Source organism: Bubalus bubalis, chromosome 3, assembly GCF_019923935.1.
Source record: "Bubalus bubalis isolate 160015118507 breed Murrah chromosome 3, NDDB_SH_1, whole genome shotgun sequence".
Taxonomy (NCBI): domain Eukaryota; kingdom Metazoa; phylum Chordata; class Mammalia; order Artiodactyla; family Bovidae; genus Bubalus; species Bubalus bubalis.
In genome coordinates, this window is record NC_059159.1 from 159,351,885 (window position 1) to 159,378,710 (window position 26,826).

The following is a 26,826-nucleotide window of genomic DNA, read 5'->3' on the forward strand; positions in this document are numbered from 1 at the left end:
AAGTGGAAGGAGCACATTAGGAATGGTCCAGAGTAAGGTAGACATGGCAGCTTAAGAGAAGAACAGCATGGTAATCTCTAGAGAGGAGGAAAGAGTAACCATCATGCTGTCACATGTATGATAACGGGAGAAGCTGTGCAGATGTCTGAACCCAGACCTCAGAGAAGGCAAGGAAGTGAGCAGCAGACCACAGGGCACTGGACAGGCTCAACAGACGACCTCTCAGATGCTCAGTGGGAATTCGAAGGGGACTGAGAGGTTAGGAGCAGAGCCAGAGAAATACTGATAGTAATGTTTACACTTTACAATGTATTTATTATACAGAATTATAACTCCTCAATGGGCGTGCTTTCACCAAATCAGGATGGGGCAATAAAATATTCCCTAAGAAAATCCCATAGACAGGGGAGCCAGGTGGGCTACAGTCCATGGGGCTGCAAAGTCAGACATGACTGAGCACATAAACTCATTACTCATTACAAACAGGGAAACAAGACTGAAAGGGGGATTGTTGGCCTTTGTCTGAAAACCACAACTTTTAAGGAGTTCAAAACACTAGATGATAATTTAAATAATTGGTGTGCTAACTGATTTTTAGATCAACACAACAGTTACTTAAGATTTATGAGTCTCCCAGAGTGTGGGTCATATACTCTTACAGTCTAGTCCTTAGTGAGTCAAGTTCAGACTTTGAGAGTATGTATTAGAAACAGTGGTATAAATTGTCAGTGGACTTGTATTTTAGAGCTGTTTTGTTTTCTTTTCCAGTTTTCCAGGAGCCAATTTTGATATAAAATTACAAAAAGAATCTAACTGAGAAAACTTGGCAATTAAAAGAAAAACTGGACCTTTATCACATACGTATCCATAGTTTGAGAAGCATTGCCACAGAACAGACGTTGAGAAAACACGGCCCAAACAAGTCAAATCCAGTCCATGTTTTCTACAGCTTATGAGCTAAGAATGGTTTTTACATTTTAAAATGGTTTTAAAAAATCAAAAAAGAATATTCCATGACATGAGAAAATTATATGCAAATTATATTTCAGTGTCCATAAATAAAATTTTACTGGGACACAGCCATGCTCACTTATTTACTTATGGTGGATTCCTGCTTTCACACTGTAGTAGCAGGGTGAGTAATTCCAACAAAGACCATCCGGTGCACAAAGCCTAAAATATTTACTGTTGGCCCTTCACAGAGGAAGTTTGCCCACCCCTGTTTAGAAATGGTTGCAACTCACAAGCCTCCATCCTGGTAATCCAGCTCTTTAGAAATCATCGAAACTAAAATCTTTCTACTAAAATTCTCCTTGTAGGATCTGGGCTAATCCTGATAGACCTGGCCTCAGGAGGGCCCTCTTATTGGGGTCTGCCACTGTCCTGCTCATTGTCTCCCCAGAACTGAACTGCCAGCACGTGGGTTGGCTCACCCTCATCTCCCGAGGGAAACCGCCTGCTGCCTTTGTTGTTCTGGGCATTCCCATTCGCGTTTTCACCAGGCCTGACCCTGCCCGGCTTGTAAAATCTGATGGGATCCCTGCCCAAGGAGGGATGGTTAAGGGCGGGTGGAAGTGCCACTCAAAAGAGGTGGTAACATCTGAGCGAAGGGCAGGCGCGCTGAGATGGGCGGTACCTCCTGCCTGCACTGTGATCGCTGAGCTCCCGGGTTTCCTGAACGTTGAGCTCACACACAGCTTAAAACAACTCATTAGCGAGCCCTGGAGGGGTTGAGCAGTTCAGGCTTCTCCAGAGTCCAGTGTTTCTCCAGGAAGGAATCTGCAGAGGAAGGGGTGGGACTGGGGGTTAGCTACTCCTCTGTGTGAGCAGGAACATTGCACTGGGCACCTTGGCAGGAGCTGAGCTGGATAAACAGTATCATTACGCCTGAGCCACATGAGGAGGAGTAAGTAGATGTCAGAGCTGGGCTTTGGATTTTGGGCATTCGCCCAACCCCTGGATCGGCAGGGAGGCGGCTGAGATGCAGTGGAAAGAACACCACACTTGATGCCAGGAGGATGCGGCACTTACTAGCTGCGTCATTCGGGGTAATTCGCGTTGCCTCTTGGATCTTTGTGAAGTGTGTCATTCATGGGACAATTGAGAGGATCACAATAAATAGAGCAAGTGAAGAGTTTCATCAGCTGCAAACCCCAATGCAAACGTGACGTGTTATTACAAGGCAACTTGTGAGAATTGTACCTTTTAGTGCCCTGCATTGACCAGGGAGCAGGGAATTGCGTTTATGTGTGTGTGTGTTTGTGCTCAGTCACTAAGTTGTGTCCGACTCTCTTTGACCCCATGGGCTATTGCCTGCCAGGTTCCTCCGTCTGTGGGATTTTTCAGGAAAGAATACTGGAGTGGGTTGCCATTTCCTCTTCCAGGGCATCTTCTCCATCCAAATACTGAACCCGCGTCTCCTGTGTCTCCTGCATTGGCAGATGGATTCTTTAACACTGAGCCACCTGGGAAACTAACATTATGGTTAGGATTGGGCCAGAAACTTCTGGACTTTTATGAAAATCATCTTAGGTCTTTCGTCAAGTTAGATAGTCAGATTGAAGGGGATCTTAAAGTCCTTTGGCTATCCCATTCTACCCTTTCCCCAACTTCCTTTGATAGTTGGCTTCTTCTCTGCAACATTCTTGCTAGATGGTTGGCTTGACTCTGCTACATCCACTGGAGAGCTCTCTCTTTGGAACAGCTGTATTCCTTGTAGGAGTCCCTCAGATCTACTCTATTCTCTCAGATTTGGCAGTTCTCATCTGCCTTGCTTTTAGAGTAAGCTCACTGGATAATCCATAGGGCAGGTAGTTGGCATCCTTAGCTTCTACCAATATTTATGTTCTTCCTTGGAATAATGTACTATTTATTGTCATCTGAAGTAAGTCTCAGGGAATCTTCCCCCTCTTCTGAGCTACTTTCTCTTGCAGCAACTCCCCTCCCACATTTAAAAATATGTCTCCTTCCAGTGTAAAGCTGACATCTCTTCCTGGATTCTCATGAGGGCTAACTTGGTGGTACCAAAGGATGCTACTTGACGTCATTGACAGGCTACCCTGTTATCCAGAAGGAGGTGTGGTGACTGTCAGTTCTCCGTGAGCTTCTGCTCTTTAACCAGGCAAGAAGTTAGAGTTTCTGCCTTTGCCAAAACAAACATCTAGAAAGCCAAAAGCTTTCTCAGCCCTGAAGTCTTTTTCCTTCTGATATGGATTCTGCCCTTTTAGCAGTTGCTTTGGTAAGTTACATAATGGTTTTTAGATATTTCAAATCATATAGTGACTCTGCTCTTTTACAAAAATGTCTCTGAGAAAATTAGCAAGGAAAGACAAAAAAGAAAACTAAAGGGCTTCTCTGGTGGTCCAGCAGTTAAGAATCTGCTCTGCAATGCAAGGGACATGAGTTTGATCTCTGGTTCGGGAAGATCCCATATGCTGCAGAGCAGCTAAGCCTGTGAGCCACAACTACTGAAGCCTAGTACTCTAGAGTCCATGCTCCACAGCAAGAGAAGCCACTGCGATGAGAAACCCGCGCACCACAACTACAGAGTAGCCCCCACTTGCTGCAACTAGAGAAAGCCTGAGCACAGGAACAAAGACCCAGCACAGCCTAAATAAATACATAAATATAAATAAAAAAAAGAAAACTAGAATTTAAATCAGCAACTGTTTTACTTCAGGACCTGTTCTTAGCACTCAGCTTGCATCATCTGATTTAATTTTCATAACAACTGTTATATAGATGGGAAAACAAAGACTACACAAACACACACACACACACACACAGGGTTTTTAGGAATACAACTGTGTTTGTTCAGCCACTCAGTCATGTCCGACTCCTTGTGACCCCATGGACTGTAGTATGCCAGGTTTCCCTGTCCTTTACTATTTCCTTGCTTTTGCTCAAATCCATGTCGATCGAGCTGGTGATGCTAACCATCTCATCCTCTGCTTCCCCCTTCTTCTGCCTTCAGTGTTTGCCAGCATTCAGGGTCTTTTCCAATGAGTTGGTTCTTTGCATCAGGTGGCCAAAGTATTAGAGCTTCAGCTTCAGCATCAGTCCTTCCAGTGAGAATTCAGGGTTGATTTTCTTTAGGGTTGACTAGTTTGATCTCCATGCAGTCCAAGGGACTCTCAAGAGTCCTCTCCAGCACCACAATTCAAAAGCATCAATTCTTTGGTGCTCAGTCTTCTTTGTGGTCCAACTCTCACATCTGTACATGACTACTGGGAAAATAAGAGCTTTGTCGGCAAAGTGATGTCTCTGTTTTTTAATATGCTGTCTAGTCTTGTCATAGCTTTCCTTCCAAGGAGCAAGCGTCTTTTAATTTCATGGTTGCAGTCACTGTCCACAGTGATTTTAGGGACCACGAAAATAAAATCTGTCTCTGCTTCCAATTTTTCCTCTTCTGTTTGCCATAAAGTGATGGGACCAGATGCCATGATCTTAGTTTTTTGAATGTTGAGTTTTAAGCCAGCTTTTTCACTCTCCTCTTTTCACCCTCATCAAGAGCCTGTTTACTTCCTTTTCACTTTCTGCCATTAGAATGGTGCCATCTGCATATCTGAGGTTGTTGATATTTCTCTCAGCAATCTTGATTCCAGCCTGTGCTTCATCCAGCCCAGCATTTCACATGAGATACTCTGCATAAAAGTTAAATAAGCAAGGTGACAATATTCAGCCTTGCTGTACTCCTTTCCTAATTTTGAAACAGTCTGTTGCTCCGTGTAAGGTACTAACAGTTGTTTCTTGACCTGCATAAAGATTTTTCAGGAAAACAGGTAAGGTGAACTGATATTTCCATCTCTTGAAGAATTTTTCTCAGTTTGTTGTGATTCACACAGTCATGGGTTTTCATGTAGTCAAGCATAGTCAATGAAGGAGCAGAAGTATGTGCTTTTCTGGAATTCCCTTGTGTCCTCTGTGATCCAGTGACTGTTAGCAATTCGATCTCTGGTTCCTCTGCCTTTTCTATACCCAGTTTGTACATCTGGAATTTATCAGTTCACATACAGCTGAAGCCTGGCTTGAAGGATTTTGAGTGTAACTATACTAGAGTGTGATATGAGTGCAATTGCCCAGTAGTTTGCACATTCTTTGGCACTGCCCTTCTTTGGGATTGGAATAGAAACTAACTTTTTCCAGTCCTATGGCCTCTGCTGAGTTTTCCAAATTTGCTGACATATTGAGTGCAATAGCTCAGTTGGTAAAGAATCTGTTTGCAGTGCAGAAGACCCAGGTTCAATTCCCAGGTTGGGAAGATCCCCTGGAGAAGGAAATGGCAACCCACTCCTGTATTCTTGCCTGGGGAATCCCATGGACAGAAGAGCCTAGCAGTCTATGGTCCATGGGGTCACAAAAGTTGGACACAACTTAATGACTAAGCCACCACTGAGTGGAGCACTTTAACAGCATCATCTTTTAGGATCTTAAATAGCTCAGCGGGAATTCCATCACCTCCACTAGCTTTGTTTGTAGTAATGCTTCCTAGAGACCCACTTGACTTCACAATCCAGGATGTCTGGCTCTAGGTGAGTGACCATACCATCATGGTTATCCCAGTCACTGAGACCTTTTTGTATGGTTCTTTAGTATATTCTTGCCACCACTTCCTAATCTCTTCTGTCTCAGGTCCTTACCATTTCTGTCCTTTATTATGCCCATATTTGCATGAAACGTTCCTTTGATATCTCCAATTTTTTTGAAGAGATCTCTAGTCTTTCCCATTCTATTGTTTTCCTCTACCTCTTTGCATTGTTCATTGAAGAAGGCTTTCTTATCTCTCCTTCTTATTCATGGATACAATAAAGCAGTATGTTAAGGAAAGCAAAGGAATGAAGAATACAGGATTTAGGGTGACGGTTATTATATCTGAGGGAAGGAAGGGAAAGGAGTTGATCAAAGGACTTCATAGCTAGATGAATGTTATTGTCAAGGTCCTAGTTCAAGTTCTGAGAAATGGTTTCATGAATATGTGCATTATTTAAAATAGCTAATTATATAGTGAATGAAATAAAAGTGGATCATGCAAAGATCAGTGATCAAAATGTGTCATGAACCATTAGGATTAATTCAGTTTCTATTTACCTGTGGTCGCCTAAGAACAAAACAAGTCTCCACAAGGCAGTTTGCCTGGCTTTGCATCTTTGGGCTTACTTCTCCTGTGCATAAAATCACATGAAGGTTTAGAGGTTCTCCTCCATCCTGTAGTCACACCAACTGGACTATGTGACCTCCCAGGTAAGTAGGGGCAGAGAAGGATAAAAGAAACACACTGGCTTTTAACTATCTCAGCCTGCAAATAACGCATGTCACATTTGCTCATGGTTCATTGGTCAAAATCAGTCACATGACCCCAGAGTAATTGCTTGAGAGACTGTGAATGTAGAGAAAGAAATGAATATTTAGAGAGTATGATCTGTCTCTGCCACATTCCAATTTTTTTCTCCTTGTTAGAATAAAGATGAATAATTCTGAATAAGATTATATTTTTATCTATCCTTCCTGTGAGCTTTCATAGACAAGATAGCCTCCCTGAAATGGTTTAAAGTCAGATATGTCTGTGTTTGGGTCTTCAGTTAAGTTCATTTCAGTCATTCAGTCGTGTCTGACTCTTTGCGACCCCATGAATCACAGCACGCCAGGTCTCCCTGTCCATCACCAACTCCCAGAGTTCACCCAGACTCACGTCTATCGAGTCAGGGATGCCAGCCAGCCATCTCATCCTCTGTTGTCCCCTTCTCCTCCTGCCCCCAATCCCTCCCAGCCTCAGAGTCTTTTCCAATGAGTCAACTCATCGCATGAGGTGGCCAAAGTACTGGAGTTTCAGCTTTAGCATCATTCCCTCCAAAGAAATCCCAGGGCTGATCTCCTTTAGAATGGACTGGTTGGATCTCCTTGCAGTCCAAGGGACTCTCAAGAGTCTTCTCCAACACCACAGTTCAAAAGCATCAATTCTTCAGTGCTCAGCTTTCTTCACAGTCCAACTGTCACATCCATACATGACCACTGGAAAAACCATAGCCTTGACTAGACGGACCTTTGTTGGCAAAGTAATGTCTCTGCTTTTCAATATGCTATCTAGGTTGGTCATAACTTTTCTTCCAAGGGGTAAGCATCTTTTAATTTCATGGCTGCAGTCACCATCTGCAGTGATTTTGGAACCCCCCAAAATAAAATCTGACACTGTTTCCACTGTTTCCCCATCTATTTCCCATGAAGTGATGGGACCAGATGCCATTTGTCTTAGCTCTCCTCTAATTGAATTCGGTGAACTTAGGCAAGTTATGTTCCTTCTCTGAGCCTGTTTTCTTATCTGTAAATTGGGGATAAAATCTAAATGTTGCAGGATTAGTGTAAGGGTGAAATTGGCCAAGGCTGTAAGGAGTCCATTAACACATTGGAATCTGAGTAATTTACTAAATGGTAGTAATTATTACTATGAAAAGCTGCTATGAGGTCATTGTTTAAGTTATCTAATTCTCAGTGTAGTTTTAGGGGTTGTCAACAAAATTTTCCCTAATCGTTCCATCAAATTAAGGCCACAAAGCCCTCTCTGTGTTGCTAACAAATTCTGTCTGGAATGAGGGTGGCATCTATGAGTGCCAGATGCCTGGTACAAATGAAATTGCTATCTCTTTCTCTGACCTTAAGAATGCTTAGGATTGGGAGCCTCAGAAAAGCAAGTAAATGTATTAGGTCAAGATGTGTCTTCAGAACTCATGGTATGTTTTCTGCTCTGCTTTGTATTAGTCAGGATAAACTAGGTTACCCTGCCATAACAAACATTTCCCAAATCTCAATAGCTTGACACCAGAGATGCTTCTTGTTTATGAAAAGTACACATAAAATCCAGGAAATTTTCAGAGCCACTTCCATTCCATATAGCAATCCACTAATCCATATGTAAGCAGCCTCCACTACGTGGTAGCTATACTATTTGGAAAATAAAACCTTTTCAGTTGACTTGGCAGGGACAAAGGTGCTGGATATTACTGAACTGGCAATTTCTCTGGCCAGGAATCGACACTTACCATTTCTATACACCATGCATTGGCCAGAACTAATCAGCTCAGATCAGATCAAATCAGTCGCTCAGTCGTGTCCGACTCTTTGCGACCCCATGAATCGCGGCACACGAGGCCTCCCTGTCCATCACCAACTCCCGGAGTTCACTCAGACTCACGTCCATCGAGTCAGTGATGCCATCCAGCCATCTCATCCTCTGTCGCCCCCTTCTCCTCCTGCCCCCAATCCCTCCCAGCATCAGGGTCTTTTCCAATGAATCAACTCTTCGCATGAGGTGGCCAAAGTACTGGAGTTTCAGCTTTAGCATCATCCCTTCCAAAGAAATCCCAGGGCTGATCTCCTTCAGAATGGACTGGTTGGATCTCCTTGCAGTCCAAGGGACTCTAAAGAGTCTTCTCCAACACCACAGTTCAAAAGCATCAATTCTTCGGCACTCAGCCTTCTTGGAAGGAAAGTTATGACCAACCTAGATAGCATATTCAAAAGCGGAGACATTACTTTGCCAACTAATCAGATAGCCCTTCCTAATTATAGGGGTGATGGGAAAGTAGAATCCTCCCATGTATCCAGGAGAAAAAGAAAGCTTGTTCTCTACCCAAAATCCATTATATAATGACCGTCTTTCATGCACAAGGGCACAACAATGTGTGTGTATACAGGGTGTACCCCGTAGCCCACATGCATCCAACTCCTTACTCTGTTTTTTTTAACTTTTTGTTTTGTGTTGGGGTATAACCAATGAACAAACAGTGTTCTGACAGTTTCAGGTGAACAGTGAAGGGACTCAGGGATACATTCAAACTCCTTACTATCTAAAATCCTTAGAGTGTTTTGCTTCCATGGGTTTGTGCGTGTTTTTCCATTAGCCCCAGAATACACTTCCCTTCCATTTCTACATTTTCAAATTCTACCTATCTTTCAAGCTTCTTAATTGCCACCTCTTTAGTCCTCACCACAAAAACTTTACTTTTTCAATTCTTCTCCAACAGCATATTATGCTTCTCTTGAGATTCTCTGATCCATTTGCTTTCACTCTAAGTTTTTGTTCAAACATTCAGATGAGCCAAAAACAGAGTACTGAAAAGGAACATGTGGAACTTGGAATAACAATTGAAACCTTAAGTCTGGGGATCAGGAAATAGAATTGTGTTCTTTATATGGGTAAAATTCTGCCTGCCTTTTAGAGTCACAATTTGACTGGAAATTGAAAAAAGAAATGAGCAGAGAAGCAAGGATAGCTCCAAGAAGAAGCTCTTCCCTGGGCTTAATGATTGTATCACTTAGGTCAGTCAACTCATCTGGCTGATGTCTGCTCCATACCTAGGGCAGATGACACTTGGCAGCCAGCTGCTGCTAGCCAGATGAGCCAAATAGCGAGACCCAACTCAGCACCAAGATAGCAGTTTCTGGCAATTATGAAATTTCCTTTGGAAAGTGCCACTGCTTTGCCATCCAAATGAAACTTGGTTATTAATCATAGCAAGAGCAGGTATCCGAATAGTTTGCTAAAATTGGCAGTGTTCTTGGATTTCTTACACTTTTGGGGTCAGAATACCTACTGGTGATCTCTCAACACTTTCCCTAGGGACAGACACTATTCCCCAGCAGCAGTTCTGACAAAGTTTTCCCCATAGATTTACACATGGGAAGCAGAGCCCTTCTTGTTCCGTGCCCCAGTGGGATTCTCCCATGTGAAAAGCAGTGGCACAATGTATGCAAACCAAACCAAGTTTTCAAGACTAACACATGAAGGAATAAACACCCCTTCAACTTCCCTGATGTTCTGGGCACTGTGCCAGTGTGTTCACACGTTTTCTCTTACTTAATCCTTGCAACAGCCCTGTAAGGTAAGGAGGCAACTATCAGTTCTATTTTGGAAAAGCGACTGGGGTTTGTAGAGCTGGTTCACATAGCTAGAAGGCACAGCAGCCGGACAGAGGCGTAAACTCGCTTTCACAGTTCTTGTGATCACAGCGGACCATCACAGTCCTGACCTCAAGTTGTTCTGTATTAAGCAAGTGGATATGGTCAGGCTGGACTTCAGTAACCAGGTCACCCTCCGAGCAGTCTCTTCAGTTCTTCACTGAATATCAGCAGGATGGCTGCCTCTTTCAGAAGATGACTTAGTATCTGAGTGAAGGGCTTACAATGTTCTCTATGACTTTAGTAACAACCTCCCCAGGGGTTAGATGCCCTGGGCTGTAGGAGAATGCACATGTATCGTCTCAGTTAATCTGCACAAACACAGAGACAGAAGTCAAACAGGAGGAAACTGTGACTCAGAGCAGGTTAAGGTCAAGGTCCAAGGGCACATCCCTGTTTGGGGTGGCGCTGGGATTAGGACCATGCTCCTACCATCCAGGGGTCTTTCTTTGAGTGGCCACAGTCATAATGATAACAGCCAGAGCAGATGCTATAGACCAACAGTGTGATGCTTGGATGAGCCTGTGCAGAGAGAGTCAGTTTCTCCCTTCCCTCCTGGCTGTGAAATGGGAATAATAATTCTAACGTATCAGGCTGACTATGAATAGGAACCAGAGATAATGTCAATGAGAAAGCCTCTGGCCCAGCTCCTGGCACAGAGGAGATACCTGAATTAACTTGTGCTGAATATTAGCCGATCTTCCCCGATGATTTCTAGAAGGCTGGAAAAAGACTGCTCTGGGCTATTCTATAAAGCCTAACTCATCATCATATGGGATTCTGGGTTAGGGTAGGGGAGGAAAAAGTGAGGGGAGGAAAGATAGACAGGGAGTAGATAAACCACTCAGGGATGACCCTTGCTTCTCACTTACTCCTTCTGGCGCTACTGGTTTGCAGGGCAGCCGGGGAGGGAGAAGAGAATTCTTCATTAATGACCTTATAAGAATTTTTCCCTGTCCTGAGAGGGGCAGGCTGTGCCAGAGCCCTGGGAAGCAGAGCTGCGGGCTCTCTGGATAATGGCTGTATTTAAGCATTATCTGGCTTTTCACAGCCAGCTGACTGATAAAAAGGATCTTGACAGCGAACCCACCCCAGCAGCGGGTAGTTAATGGCACTTTCGGCTGAGCTCATTTCTGGCTTGAGATGCAGAGGATCATAAACCAGAACTCTAACCTCAAGATGGATTCGATTTTCCAGATAGGGATGATGGTTTCTAAGCTTTGAGCAATGTCGAAGCGTCCTGTTTCCAGGAGAAGTTCTGTCCAGATTGGCACTTCCCCTGTTTGCGGGGCAGGCTACTTCACATAAACACTTTGATCCTCCAGGCAGCTCGAAGGCTGAGCACCAAAGAATTGATGCAAGATAGATAAACTCCCCAGAGGTTATCGCTCTCTTTCCTCCAGAAGGAAACTGAGGCTCCGAGAGAGTAAAGGGCGTGCCCGACCTTGCACCGCTGGTCCTGACCCTTGACTTTAAGACCCCCTGACTAGAATTCCTTTCCCTTATGATTTTGTTTTCAGAGTAGGATTCCAGGAGGTTTTCTCGCCTTTAATCAGTACGTTGAGGAAATTGAGGCTTTAGAAGAGATTAGGTTCCCTGCCCCAAATCACACAGCTAGTAAATGGCAAAGCCAGGATTAAAATCTGACTTCTGACTTCTGAATTGCCTTGCCAGTGTTTCTCAAAAAAAAAAAAAAGGACTGATTTGTGGTTCATTCTTAGAGAGCCCATGGTTACATAGTTTTATACATGTTCATTTTTGTTTTAATGATGTTCTTCAAAATAATTTTACACATTATACATTAAAAAGTACTTTAAACGATACTAATGATTCATTTGAAATGCAAGGTTTTTTTTTTGTTTGTTTTTTTTTTTTTAGTACATAAAACGAACCATTCATTGCTTCAATTTGAGAATCTTAGAGACCATATCCCATGCCTGCAGTTATTTTCTTAGGGTTCTACGAGAAGATTTTTTTCCCACCATCTGAAGGAGTTAATACACATTACACAAGCTTCAGGAGCTCTGAACTGAGTCCCAGCATCCTTGTCGAGTTGTAGAAACATTTCCGCATTCTCTCCTTGAAGTATGTGAGTGATTATCACAATCATTTTGAAGATGAGAAATCAGAAGAGAGGTTTATATTCATACCCAAGGTCACACCCCCAGGAACTAGCAAATTCTAGCTCCAATCTCTGACACCATATCTATTCACAATACCTCTTTATGAAAAATTCAGTTTTCTAGCCAGAGAATGACTAAAAGTCTCCAATTTCTTCCTAAAAGGCACAGATTCAAAGAGGGAGGGACTGCAAATGAGGAAAGTTAAAATCTTCCTGTTGTCAAGTAGAGTCCTTATAGTAGGAGAATGAAGGGCTGTTGATCCCACTGGCTTTGGCCATTCACTTGTCCCAAAGCAGAATCATCTCCGTCTCCAGGCTTTGACACGGTGATGATTCCCAAAATCCACTGTGGTGTTTACAATGCTGCAGCCAAGCACTCGTCTTACTTCAGATCTGAGCAAAGACTTGCAAATGTCTGCATCCACCCTCTTATCTGGACTGGCTCTCCACGTCTGCTCCATGTGGTTTTCATGTGGCTTTCATGAATGCCCACAGTCTGTTCCAGCTTGTTCTAATGTTGCAGTGTTTTAACTGCCATAACTCAGTGGTATCAACAGATAAATCAACTAGATATGCTGAAAAAATGGTGGGCAGCAATCCTGTTCTCTTCACACGGCCTAATTCATCCACGAGAAGAATCTGCCTGGGGAGTTGCAGGAAGAAGAGATATGTGGAGTACAGACCAGAGAAATACGCCAGTCCAACGATTCTGTTATTCCTAAACTCCTGGACTGTTTTCACTTAAATCGATAGCAATTTTCTCCAGAGTTGCCCGTTCTCTGAACCTCGTGATTCCTCCGAGCTGCTTCTCATATTCGGCTGTCTCTTCTTTCTTGTCAGTGGTTTCATTTGCTTAATGGGACTTTCTGCTGTGAATCATAGTACAGGTTGCCGACTCATAATATTTTTGTATCACTAAGGATGTCCTTGTGCAGACCTCAGATTCAGTCTTCTCACTTCCCAAAAGGAGAAGATTTCTGAGCAATTGTTAAGAGCACACAGTGCAGGGGGCTTCTTTCCCTGCCCTCCACAGTCCAGCATCCAAGGCTCTCCTCTCTGCCTCACTCTCAGCATCTTATGTAGAGTGGGATGTGGAGATTTGGGAAACATTAGCTGTTGGGAAGTAGGCTGCGTAATCCTTGGTCCCTGAAGTGATTTTTCAATAGGAAATCTGAATTCCTGCTCTATGTAAAATGGGTCTCAGATGCTGAGAAATGAGTATTTGAGAATAATTTATGATTTGCTTTCCATAAATCAGTGCTATTTTGCCTACAAATCATTTTGAGAACTGGATATGGCTTTATAAAAATATGAGTCTGGGCAGAGAAGACTGACTGGGAATTGAGGGCTGTATGTTGATCCTTGGTCCTGTCACCAATTACTTATGTGACTTTGGCAAGTTGCCCCAAGTTTCTGACTTTCACAGAGGGTTGTAAAATTATTAAATTACATCCTTCAGCAATTAATTCATTAGTTCAACAAACATTTATTGCCTGCCAACTCTCTGCCAGTAACCATGCTGGCCCTTTCCAACTCTTGCATGTTATGAGAACCTGATCCTGTCATTGGTTACATTCTTATAGGATGGGCTTGAGAGAGAGCAACTGCCATTGTTTAACATTTACTAGCAATCAGAAAGATAATTTTATCTACCTTTTGCACTAACTCTGCAAAGTGCTGGCGCCACTTTACAGATGAAAGACTGAGGTCCAGAGAAGTTGAATGGTATTTGCAAGATTACATATCTTCAGTGTTGCACCTGGCTTAGAACTCATTTCCACTGGTCCTTTCTCCAAGACTTGTGCGTGTGTGCTCAGTCGTGTCTGACTCTTTGCGACCTTATGGACTGTACCCCACCAGGCTCCTCTGTCCACGGGATTTCCCAGGCAAGAATACTGGACCAGGTTGTCATTTCCTCCTCCAGGGGATCTTCCCGACCCAGGGACGAAACCCAAGTCTCCTGTGTCCTACATTGCAGGCAGATTCTATACCACTTAAGCCATCGAACTCATTGACTCCCTAAGACAGCTAACTTTTATATGCATTCTTAGTATTTTCAAGTGTCCTAAGAAACTTGGGACACAACTTTGTCTTCAGTGAAAATGGAGATTGAGTTGCTCTAGCTGGTTGATTTTGCTGCTTTCTTATACAGGGAAATTCCTTCCTAACCTGAAAATGAAGCTAGCTGCACACAGTCCGTTGTATGGGCAAAGGGAGAAGTTGGCCCATCTAGGGCATGGGCTCAGACTCTCCAGGATGTTGTTACATCCAAGGAAGAGGAGGTCTGGGATGGTGCTCAAAGTTTGGAGTACATCACAATGCCCTCTCTGCCTGGTGAAAATAATTTCACAAGTCATAAAGGAAGGTCCCAAAGAATGCTCAAACTACTGCACAATTGTACTCTTCTCACACGCTAGTAAAGTAATGCTCAAAATTCTCCAAGCCAGGCTTCAGCAACATGTGAACCATGAACTTCCAGATGTTCAAGTTGGTTTTAGAAAAGGCAGAAGAACTAGAGATCAAATTGCCAACATCTGCTGGATCATCAAAAAAGCAAAAGAGTTCCAGAAAAACATCTATTTCTGCTTTATTGACTATGCCAAAGCCTTTGACTGTGTGGATCGCAATAAACTGTGGAAAATTCTGAAGGATTTGGGAATACCAGGCCATCTCACCTGCCTCTTGAGAAACCTGTATGCAGGTCAGGAAGCAACAGTTAGAACTGGACTTGGAACAACAGACTGGTTCCAAATAGGAAAAGGAGTACATCAAGGCTGTATATTGTCACTCTGCTTATTTAACTTATATGCAGAGTACATCATGAGAAACACTGGGCTGGAGGAAGCACAAGATGGAATCAAGATTGCCAGGAGAAATATAAATAACCTCAGATATGCAAATGACACCACCCTTATGGCAGAAAGTGAAGAAGCACTAAAGAGCCTCTTAATGAAAGTGAAAGAGGAGAGTGAAAAAGTTGGCTTAAAGCTCAACATTCAGAAAACTAAGATCATGGCATCTGGTCCCATCACTTCATGGCAAATAGATTGGGGAACAGTGGAAACAGTGGCTGACTTTATTTTGGGGGGCTCCAAAATCACTGCCGATGGTTATTGCAGCCATGACATTAAAAGACACTTACTCCTTGGAAGGAAAGTTATGACCAAACTAGACAGCATATTAAAAAGCAGAGACATTACTTTGTCAACAAGGGTCTGTCTAATCAAGGCTAAGGTTTTCCCAGTAGTCATGTATGGATGTGAGAGTTGAACTATAAAGACAGCTTAGCACTGAAGAATTGATGCTTTTGAATCGTGGTGTTGGAGAAGACTCTTGAGAGTCCTTTGGACTGCAAGGAGATCCAACCAGCTCATTCTAAGGCTGATCAGTCCTGAGTGTTCATTGGAAGGACTCATGTTGAAGCTGGAACTCCAATCCTTTGGCCACCTGATGCGAAGAGCTGACTCATTTGAAAAGACCCTGATGCTGGGAAAGATTGAAAGTAGGAGGAGAAGGGGACGACAGAGGATGAGATGGTTGGATGGCATCACTGACTCAATGGACATGGGTTTGGGTAGACTCCAGCAGATGGTGATGGACAGAGGCCTGGCATTCATGGGGTCACAAAGAGTCAGACATGACTGAGCTACTGGACTGAACTGAAAGAAATAAGTTAGTTTGGGGTCTGGGCTATCGCCCGAAGCTCTGGACTTCCTAGAATTCTTTCTGTTTATGTTTACATAGGAGACGTTGACAAGTTAATGGCTTTGAGTTCCAAAGAGAAGTCTTTAAAATGGTGGATTTCAATTGATGAAATAGATAACAATTGGCTTAGAATCAGAAATCACCATAGGTATTTAAAGCAGAATAGGATTTAATATGAACAGTTGTGTGCTTAGGGGCTTCTCAGGTGGCTCAGTGGTAACGAATTCGCCTGCCAATGCGGGAGATGCAGGAGACATGGGTTCGATCCCTGGGTTGGGAAGATGCCCTGGAGGAGGAAATGTCAACCCACTCCAGTCTTCTTGCCTGGAGAACCCCATGGACAGAGGAGCCTGGTGGGCTCCAGTCCATGGAGTCGCAAAGAGTCAGAAATGACTGAGCAAATGGCAGATTGTGTGCTTACCAAATAGCTGTAATGGCTGAAGGAGCAGGCTCTAAGCTAGGTAATATAAAACTGATCACCAGAGGAGCTGGTACTTCTGAGGGTGCCACTGGTGCTGGGGAGACCCTGGGTGGGAGCCAGCACCATCCCAGGGAACAGGAGAGCAGCTGCCCAAGCTGCAGGCTGGCACCAGAAGCCAGACCCAGAAGCCAGTACACCACCACTATCTGTCAACACCCAGACCCTGGAGAAGAGACACTGCAACCCATCGCAAGGAAATAAAACTTTCCTAACAGTAGAGACAGCCAGAAGCCGAAGAAATGACCCCTGCTTCACTCCTTTCTTTCAAAGCCTATGAGTGATTCTAATTGGCTTTCCAACCTCTTTAAATATAAGAAGGGTAATATGAAGTTTTGCCTGGAAAATCCCATGGACAGAGGAGCCTGGTAGGCTGCGGTCCATGGGGTCATGAAGAGTCGGACACGACTGAGCGGCCTCACTTTCACTTTTCACTTTCATGCATTAGAGAAGGAAATGGCAACCCACTCCAGTGTTCTTCTCTGGAGAATCCCAGGGATGGGGGAGCCTGGTGGGCTGCCATCTATGGGGTCACACAGAGTCGGACAAGACTGAAGTGACTTAGTAGTAGCAGCAACATGAAGTTTGGAAGTATCTACCTTGATGGGGGAAGGTAGTTCTTTAAATAGATTCTTTTTCAGCCCTACATAAAACTCGAAGTATAGAAAACTTCCTCAAAAAAAAAAAAAAAAAAAGGCAAAATAAAACCACTTGGACATTGAACATTTACTCCTTCAAGAGTAGAAGTTATCCCAATAATGCAGTCCCTCCTGTTCAGTATTTATGTTCTCTCTGTTCTATTCAGGAAAGGCCAAGCCATTCATGCTCAGCCTAAGACTCAATGCTTTTCTCCGCTTCAGCTCAGTTCAGTCACTCAGTCGTGTCCAACTCTTTTGCGACCCCATGGACTACAGCATGCCAGGCTTCCCTGTCCATCACCAACTCCCAGAGCTTACTCAAATTCATGTCCATCAAGTCAGTGATGCCATCCAACCATCTCATCCTCTGTTGTCCCCTTCTCCTCCTGCCTTCAGTCTTTCCCAGCATCAGGGTCTTTTCCAACGAGTCAGTTCTTCACATCAGGTGGCCAAAGTATTGGAGTTTCAGTTTCAGCATCAGTCCTTCCAATGAATATTCAGGACTGATTTCCTTTATGATTGATTGGTTTGACCTCCTTGCAATCCAGGGCACTCTCAAGAGTCTTCTCCAACACGACAGTTCAAAAGCATCAATTCTTTGGCACTCAGCTTTCTTTATAGTTCAACTCTCACATCCACATGTGACCACTGGAAAAACCATAGCTTTGACTAGATGCATCTTTGTTGGCAAAGTAATGTCTCTGCTTTTCAATATGTGTCTAGGTTGGTCATAACTTTTCTTCTAAGGAGCAAGCGTGTTTTAATTTCATGACTGAGGTCACCATCTGCAGTGATTTTAGAACCCCCCAAAATAAAGTCTGTCACTGTTTCCATTGTTTCCCTAACTATTAGCCATGAGATGATGGAACAGGATGCCATGATCTTAGTTTTCTGAATGTTGAGTTTTAAGCCAACTTTTTCACTCTCATCAAGAGGCTCTTTAGTTCTTTGCTTTCTGCCATAAGGGTAATGTCATCTGAATATCTGAGGTTACTGATAATTCTTCTGGCAATCTTGATTCCAGCTTGTGCTTCATCCAGTCCAGCATTTCTCATGATGTACTCTGCATATAAGTTAAATAAGCAGGGTGACAACATACAGCCTTGATGTACTTCTTTCCTGGTTTGGAACCAGTCTGTTGTTCTATGTCCAGTTCTAACTGATCCTTCTTGGAATGCATACAGATTTCTCAGGAGGCAGGTCAGGTGATCTGTTATTTCCATCTCTTGAAGAAGTTTCCACAGTTTGTTGTGATCTACACAGTCAAAGGCTTTGGTATAGTCAATAAAGCAGAAGTAGATGTAGCTGTTAAGCCCCCTCTATTTCGCATCTAATACCACTTCAACACAGTAGGAAATTTTCTTATCAAAGAAAGCCTAGTCCAATGGGAAAAGTGCAAGCACAACAGATGGCAAGTGTAAGTTCAGTTTCATTTATAACAGTCTTGGAGCATCAGCTCTGTCCCAGGCCTGAGACACTGTCAAGTGGGAGAGATAAAGTGTAGCATTAATGCTATGAATGCTACAATGGCTGTAAGTCAGAGAGGGCTAACATGGAAGGAGCCAGAACTCACAGCTCGTCTTTGTGCAGTCAGTCTGCTGCCCACAGTCCACACCTTGAGACAGGAGTAAATTTTTCCTACTGACAATGATTATGAAGCTCAAGGTGCCCTGATAACTCCTTGTGGCGGGCAGCTTCTGCAGTGGCTCACCACAAACCTCGCCTCCAGGTATTCATGCCTGTATAAAACCCTCTCCTAAACTTAGGGACTTGGTTCTAACAAATAGAACTTGGTAAAGCTGATGGGAGCTTCCCAGGTGGCTCAGTGGTAAAGAATCTGCTGGCAATGCAGGAAATGGGGGTTTGATCCTTGGGGTAGGGAAAATCCCCTGGAGAAGGAAATGGCAACCCACTCCAGTATTCTTGCCTGGGGAATCCCATGGACAGAGGAGCCCTGTGGGCTACAGTCCATGGGGTCGCAAAGAGTTGTACACAACTTACTCACTAAACAGCAACAACAAACCTGATGGGATGCCACTGCTGAAGTTAGATTACAGTCCAAAATGAGAAACCTGTTGACATTGAGAAACCCTGGGCTAGAATGTGATCTTTCTTCCCTGACTCTGATCTTGGTTTTCCTGGTTGACTAGATTCCAGATTCTCCCTCTGACTTGTCTACCTCCAGGCCCTTCTGGGAAAGCATCTGTCCCTGCCAGCACATGATACCCCAATGCCAACTGCAAACATGTACGTATATGACCCCCGTTCAACGTGGGTCCAGGTGAACATCCTGTCCTACCAGTATTCTCTAACAGCACCCATTACTGATGGAAGCACATCCAGTCTCTTCTCTCTGCTTCTCCCAAACATCACCTCCCTGGGGACCTGAGGAACCCAAGGTGGTGGAGGCCAAGTCCCGGCCCCATGAGTCAGTCCTCTGCAAGTCAGTCCCTGTAGCTGTTTTCAGTTAGCTTCCCCACTCCCACACACAGCACCCTCAATTCAGGTCCATTGAGCCCTGCGATGATAGTTTCGGGCAAGGACAGATGTATTTTCCAGGAGAACACAAGGTAGCCAGGTTTTCTGGGGAAACCAGAAAGACAAACATTAAAATTCACACACACAAAAAGGAAACATACCAAAACATTCAAAACAATCTTTTCTGTTTCTTAAAGGCAGAACGCTCATTGTTAACTTTGTCATTCCCTTTTATTTCTTCTGAAAGTGTCGACTCGGAGAAGAATGGCTTCTGCCGACACCCTTACCAGCTGGCGGACTGAGACAACGGGTCTGCAGTGATTAACCAGAGGGCAGGAAGGGAGTTAAAGAAACCAAATGGAAGCTGCTGAAAGAAGGCTCTCCTTATTGTCACTGGAATCTCTGCTTTATTACGAGATGTCTTCCCAAAGCTTTTTAATGAGCTGCAGTCTTGTTTTTCTTTTCCCTTCTTGAGAGGAAGGAAAACGTCATGTATGGGGGAAAGGTCTAATCTACCCTTGGTGGTCATCTCATATTTTTCTTCCACATCTGAGGTCTGTTCCTTACCACTGGCAACTTATCTGTCAAGTTCAGGACGCAAGAAGTGGACCACAGAGAATGTTCCACTCAATGGCATGCTTTTGTAGAAACTCAGTCCTACTCATTTCCCCATCCTGGGAAGGCAGAGAAGAGACTGGAAGGTTCTGGTCACCTTTGTTTGGTTCATTCATTCTTTCATGTATAAACATGGAAAGTCTAACATGTTGCAGACTCCACTGCTAGATGGTAGAGGTTCACAGTTGGCTCAAACACGTTTCCTAACCTCAGAAAGCTTCTGGTCTTTGGGATGCAGTGCGGGTATGGACAAGGAAGAGTAGACCAGGAACAGTGACAACAAGGGGATGGAGAAGGGAGATCAAGGATGGCCTCCTGGAGAAGGTGACACGTGAATGGGCTTGCTAGATTTACTTCCCCTCTCTGCCTGTTCTTCTTGAGCACTTGAGAAAGTTACAGCATGCTTGTATTCTGACAATTTCTATTTAAAATACATATACATACTAAAATATGCTCTTTTCTTAAAGACGATTTTTAAAAAAGCAGTTTTAGATTTTCAACAAATTTGAGATGGTACAGAGGTTCTCAAATATACTCTGAAACCAAGTCATCTCCATTCTGGGAATTTATAGCATAGAGAAAACACTAAAACATAATGGCAAGAATACGCAGATTTTTTTTTTTTTTTTTTTGCCGCAATGCTTATACTGGCAAAATAACTGGAAAATAAAAGAATTACTGAGCAATTAATCATACTTTAATCTCATGGGATATTTTGCAGCTATTTAAAAGAAGAATAAAGAATGAATGAAGTTCCGGAAGATGAATTGGAGGGTTGGTCTATGAGCTATTATTGAATGAAAAAAAGCAAAATAAGCAAAACTGGGGCAATATGCTGCCTTTTTTTAAAAAAAAAAGGGGGGGGGATAAAAATCTCATGTGTGATATATATGAATATATAGGTATTTAGAAAATTAAATGGGGGTTTCCCTGGTGGCTCAGTGGTAAAGATTCCACCTGCCAATGGAGGAGTCACCAGAGAAGAGGGTTTGATCCCTGGGTCAGGAAGATACCTTGGGGAAGGGAATGGCAACCCACTGCAGTATTCTTGCCTGAGAAATCCCATGGACAGAGGAGTCTGGTGGGCTATAGTCCATGGGGTTGCAAAGAATCAAACAGGACTTAAAGACTAAAACAACAACACAGAGAATTAAATGTCAGCAGAGAAATCTTTGGAAGAATGTGTATTAGGTTATGCTGGGTTTTTCCGTTTGTCTCCATCCATCCCCTACCTTCCCCAACCAGCTCTGTGCCCTCGACCCTGACCTTGATGGACTGCGCTATAGACCAGTATACCCTTCAGCTTCCAATTGGTTTGATATGGGAAGTACCAGCACAAGACAAGAAAGATGGAGGAATGTGAGGTCAAAGCATATTCCCCTGGCTTCATTCCAGCCAGTGGTGGTGGCTGCAGGTAGGTGCCACTCCTTCTTTGAAGACCCCAGTGCCTGGTGGGGGACCTCTTGATGACTCTTTTCTTTGTTTTATAATCTGTATTTTTGGCCCTTCAAGCTTAGAAGCCTGTCTGCTCTTGCTTCATCATCTTTTACTAGTTTTTCCTGACCCAACTCACACTTTTAAAACTGTCTCTTTAATAAAATCTCCTTGAATAGTCTGTATGAATGTGCCATCTGTTCTCTGTAAGGGCCCTGACTCATCTTGTTTAGAGGGGGTCCCTGGGGGAAGGGATCTCTTGCAGAGGCAAGAGGTAGTGCTGGCAGGGAGAGGAGAGAGAGATGAGGAAGCCAAGCCAGAGAGAAAAGAGGAAAAAAAACCCACACATATGGAGTTGAATCAGTTTATGTAAATTGTGGGTATTTATAGAATGAAGCTAAGTAAAACAACAAAAAAGGATTTAAAAACCACTCCTGCTGTCCCACCTCTACTCTCCAGTGGTGGCGCTATAAGCAGCCCTGCTTCTTTCTGTCTGCTGCTGCTGCTAAGTCGCTTCAGTCATGTCTGACTCTGTGCGACCCCATAGAGGGCAGCCCACGAGGCTCCCCTGTCCCTGGGATTCTCCAGGCAAGAACACTGGAGTGGGTTGCCGTCTCCTTCTCCAATGCATGAAAGTGAAAAGTAAAAGGGAAGTCGCTCAGTCGTGTCCGACTCTTAGCAACCCCATGGACTACAGCCCACCAGGCCCTCCGTCCATGGGATTTTCTAGGCAAGAGTACTGGAGTGGGGTGCCATTGCCTTCTTTCTGTCTGCTAACCCCCAAATTGGTGGCACAGTGGTAAAGAATCCACCTGCCAGTGCAAGAGACGCAGGTTCAATCCCTAGGTCGGGAAGATCCCCTGGAGGAGGAAATGGCAACCCACTCCAGTATTCTTGCCTGGAGAGCCATGGACAGAGAAGCCTGGCAGGCTATAGTTCAGGGGTTTGCAAAGAGTCCGACACGACAGCACAGCACACACAGCAGCGTTCCGCAAGCACAGTACAGAAAGCTCTGCTGGCCCCACTTGGGTGCTCCAGCTGAATATCATGAAAGGGGGAAGGCCATGGTGACCCAGGACAGGGAGGGAAGACATGGCCCTTGACATGGGGACCCTTCTAGGGTGCTCCGTCTGCAGTGGGACTTTCTTCCTTATTTTGCACACTCAGTACTTTCCTCCCCATTGGCTTTATTCCTGCTGGTCCTTCTGCCTGGTCCTTCAAAGTCCAGTTCATTATCTTTCCTCCCCACCAAAGTTTCTCCAGACCTCCCTGTCCCTACTTTTCAGATGTTAACCACTCCCTCCACCACCCCCTCCCATCGACTTCCTGCAATCTCTTTCCTTTTCCCGGTATCTTCTACCCATTTTTTCAATTGTAGGCCAGTTTTTGGTCTGTTTCAGGCACTAAAATGGGAGTTTTTTGAAGGCAGGCACTGGGAGCAGCACTCATGCATGACTCTAGCCCCGAGCCCAGGGCCGGGCACTCAAGTAGTGTTCTCTGATTGTGCCTTGAATTGAATTGATTTGTGAAGATTTCTCAATGGACTAGATCTCCAGGCTGGACCAGTCCACTTTACTATGTTATGTATAATGACTGAACATAGAGAGGAACAGTAACACTTGCGGATGCAGAGCCGGCAGTAACGAAGCTGGTCTGGAGCCCTAGTCTGTTGCCTGTTTTTGGGGACACAGATGGCCTCATGGTCTGAACCTTCTCACTGTTCTCCTGCACACGCTTTCAGTCTCAGGGGTTCTGGCTGGAGAGGTGTGTATCTTGAAGTGGCCCTTTCTCTTGCCACGCTGAGCACTTCTCATTTAGCTCAGACTCGCTCCTCTGCTCCTGACAATCTCCATTCCAGGAGGGCTTCTGGTCACCAATCCCACAGGGAGAGGCCGCTGGGGGTGCCTAACTCCTGAGCCCTGACAGATTATCCTTTCCAGAAATCTAGAGTGAAGCATGGGAAGTTGAGAGTCCTGTTTTATTTCAAGAGGGAGAGGGGCTACTCACTCTGCACGAATAACCAGAAAAGCAATGCTTTTTCATCTTTTCAGGCTTCTAGAAAATTTATATTCCTTCCAACCCAAGGCTGGTTACAAATATCTCCCTAAAGAAATGATGGGCCTGGTGATTTATGGTCCAAAGCTGACTGCCATCCAAAAGGATTATTAGACACTCTGGGCCGAAAAATGTAAGTTTGTGTCACATACACAGATACACATTCTTTCTCTCTCCCTCCCTCTCTCTTTCTGTCTTTTCCCAGTAAAACCTAGACACCAGCTTCATTACTAGGCTGAAGACTTGCCAGGGTCTACAATACCACTGTGGCATTAAATTCATCTCACTGTCACTTAGAAAGACTTTTGTTACAGGTGTTTGGGTCCCTCGAACAAGACATCCTGGGCTGTACTTTGAAACCATAAAGAAATGTACAAATATGAGCTATTAAAGTTAAGATGATTGTCTAAGTAATTCAGAAGGGAAATTCTCTTTTCACAATTGAATAATTTAGGGAAAAACATTTTGACTTGAATCCCCCAGATGATTGCTTCAGGTCTCCAACACCCATGTTCTGTATTGACACAGCTTTTGAAATTTGGCAAGGAATTCTGCCTTGAACATAAAGTTGGAAATTACTTTCTCCTGGGTGTGTTTGCAGTATCTTTGAATAATCCTTCAGACTCTTCAGACTGGCTTTCTTATGACTAGAGTTCTCAGGTTGGCTAGAGGCAAACCCACCTCTTGTTAAACAACCCTGCTCCTCTCTACCTGAAGGAGAAGTGAGAGTAGGCATGCAATACCTTTAGACACATAGGGTGGTGCCCACCTTTATTTACTGGCTAGAAAAGAGAGTTATCTGTAGAGCAGTGTGACAAAATCACATTGTGATTTCTGCTTCTCCAAAGAGGAAGAGGGAACACAGTTCCTCCCCAAGAACTCTTTGGTTTGGCAGTTGGGATTGTTTGAGTTGTGATAAAGGCTAATATTTATCCAACCTGCTTCCCAAATCTGACCTGCTACTTGGAATCTGCTCAGTAATGACCAGTTGGTTATCTCAGAGCCCTGTTTGTTATCACAGCCAAGAACCCGGGCTGGTATCAAATACAAGTATATCATCCGTCTAGGACTGGCTTGTTGAGTCATGTGGCAAGGCATGAAGGGAGGTTTCTTTCCAGTTTAATTCATTCAGAGTTTGTAGAAAGATAATGCACAAAATAATGAAATTTAGGAGTTTAATGTGGGTTTAAAAACAAACTGATGGTCCCCAAAAATATAATAGATGGAGAATAAGACGCCCAGAGAGGATTAATAACTTAGATAGGTCACGCAACTGGCTAGTTGCAAAGTCATAGCTAGAGTTGTCTTGGCTAGTGTTACTGTTTATTAAAAACTATGTGGTGGGCCTTGGGCACTTTGCATTGTAAGTAATAGAAGATATTTTATAATAGAAGTAATAGAAGATCTTTACTTCAAGTGGCTTAGTGTACAGAGGAAACACATTGCTTACAAAATTGCATACAGTCCCAGTAAGGCTGGCTTCAGGGTTTGATTCAGCAGCTCAGGTGAGTAATTAGAGGGGACCTGGCTTCTCTTTTTTTCTCAGTCCTTCTTCCTTAGCATTGGCTCTCTTCCAAGAAGACTTTTTGCAAGATCACTGACAGCAACTTGTGCGCTACCAACTCCAAGGTTCAAATTCAATAGATAATAGAAAGTGTGCTTTGCATATAGCTCTCTGGTAAGTCTCCATTGGTCCCCACTGATCTGATTTGGTTTTTGAGCCCGTTGCTGAGCCAATAAGTCAATCAGGGTACACTTCTGTGAATGGATCCAGAGCCAAATCCATCCATATCCACATGCTTACTATACATGTTAACTTGACTTTATTATTTGACTGTCTTAACTAATGACTAGGGTGAGTATTCACAATGTAGTTTCACCTTAATAGGGAACTTTTGCCCAGAAAGAGAAAAGTTTCAGGTGACTTTATTGTTCATTTAAGGAAATTCCTACCTAGTCTTTATAAACAAACAAGCAAAGAGACACAATTTAAATGGACATCAAACTTTGAATTTTCAATATAGCATCAAATGACTGTTCCCCAAGACTCTTTGAAACTCTACCTCAAAACACTTGATTGTCTACCAATCTCAAGCTCTTATACCATGATCCTTGTCTAATCCTAATTAAGCCTGCCCATTTAAAGCTTATCTTAAACCAGACTCCAGAATCTTATAAACATCCCAACTCTGCCCCTGTGATGTTAGTATGACTCTCTCATGGTAGATTCTCCCTTACCTTGACTTGATAAAAATATACTCAGCTTTGTCTTATCCACTTTATTTTGATGGTATTTCCAGGGAGTCAGCATTCAGGGTTAATTCCACTCAAAACACTTTATTGGGGAATTCAGGGCAGAGTTAGGAAGAGGTGAAAAGGGGATGGATGATGGGGACAACTGACAAATGTCTACACAAGCTCCATGAGTGGGGCTTCAGCTTCTGCATCTTACCCAGGTAAATGACTAAGGAAGTGGAACAGAGAGATCAAGCATTTGGTATTTCTCATGTGGCATGTATTGTAGAGAAGGAAATGAATGAGAAGCCAGATGAACAACAGGGTGAGAGATGACAACAGAGACTCAGCTGGGACGATATGAATGCATGGTCTTTCCCTCACTGTCCCTCAACAAGTTAAGGGCTTTAAGATAAAGTCTGAAGCATTAGGGAGAGCCTGGGTCTATTTCTAGGCAGCAGGAAGTACACTGAGCTTGAAGTCAGAGACCCTGGGTTCCAGCTCTCGTCTCCCTTAGCAGTTGTGCGATCCTGGGCAATCACTGCACACTCCCTCTCTGACTCTAAGTGCCCTTATTTTCAGACTGAGAATGGTAAAGCACATCCTGTTTTATTTGGGAGATGCAAAGTAGATAATAAACAAGAAAGGGAAATTTAAAATGCAGAAATGTCATACAGATGTTCTTATTCATTATTAATTTTGTTAGCCATCCACAAATTCTTACTCGGTTGCGATTGTAAGCAACTTGGCTAATCTCTCCCGGGATTTAGTTTAGGCCACTTGGACAGAGAAAAGTTGATTGCCCTGAATCAAGTCCACAACCTTGTTGCTTCAGTTTTCCCACTTGCAAGGGACAGAATTTCCCTCCTGCTTTGATTCCCGGGTTGGTCAGTGGAAAGAACACAGTACTTAAGAGTCAGATAAACAGGGTCTAAGATTTGATTTGACATTTACTGGATGTCTAGTTTGGGACAAGTTACTTAGCCTGTTGAAGCCTTAAGTTGCTTATATGTAAAATGCCTATAGAGCAGCCAATTCATATACTGTTGCAAGAACTGTATGAGTAGACTCTCAATATAGGTAGTCCAATTTGAATCTGACATTGAAGTCACTTT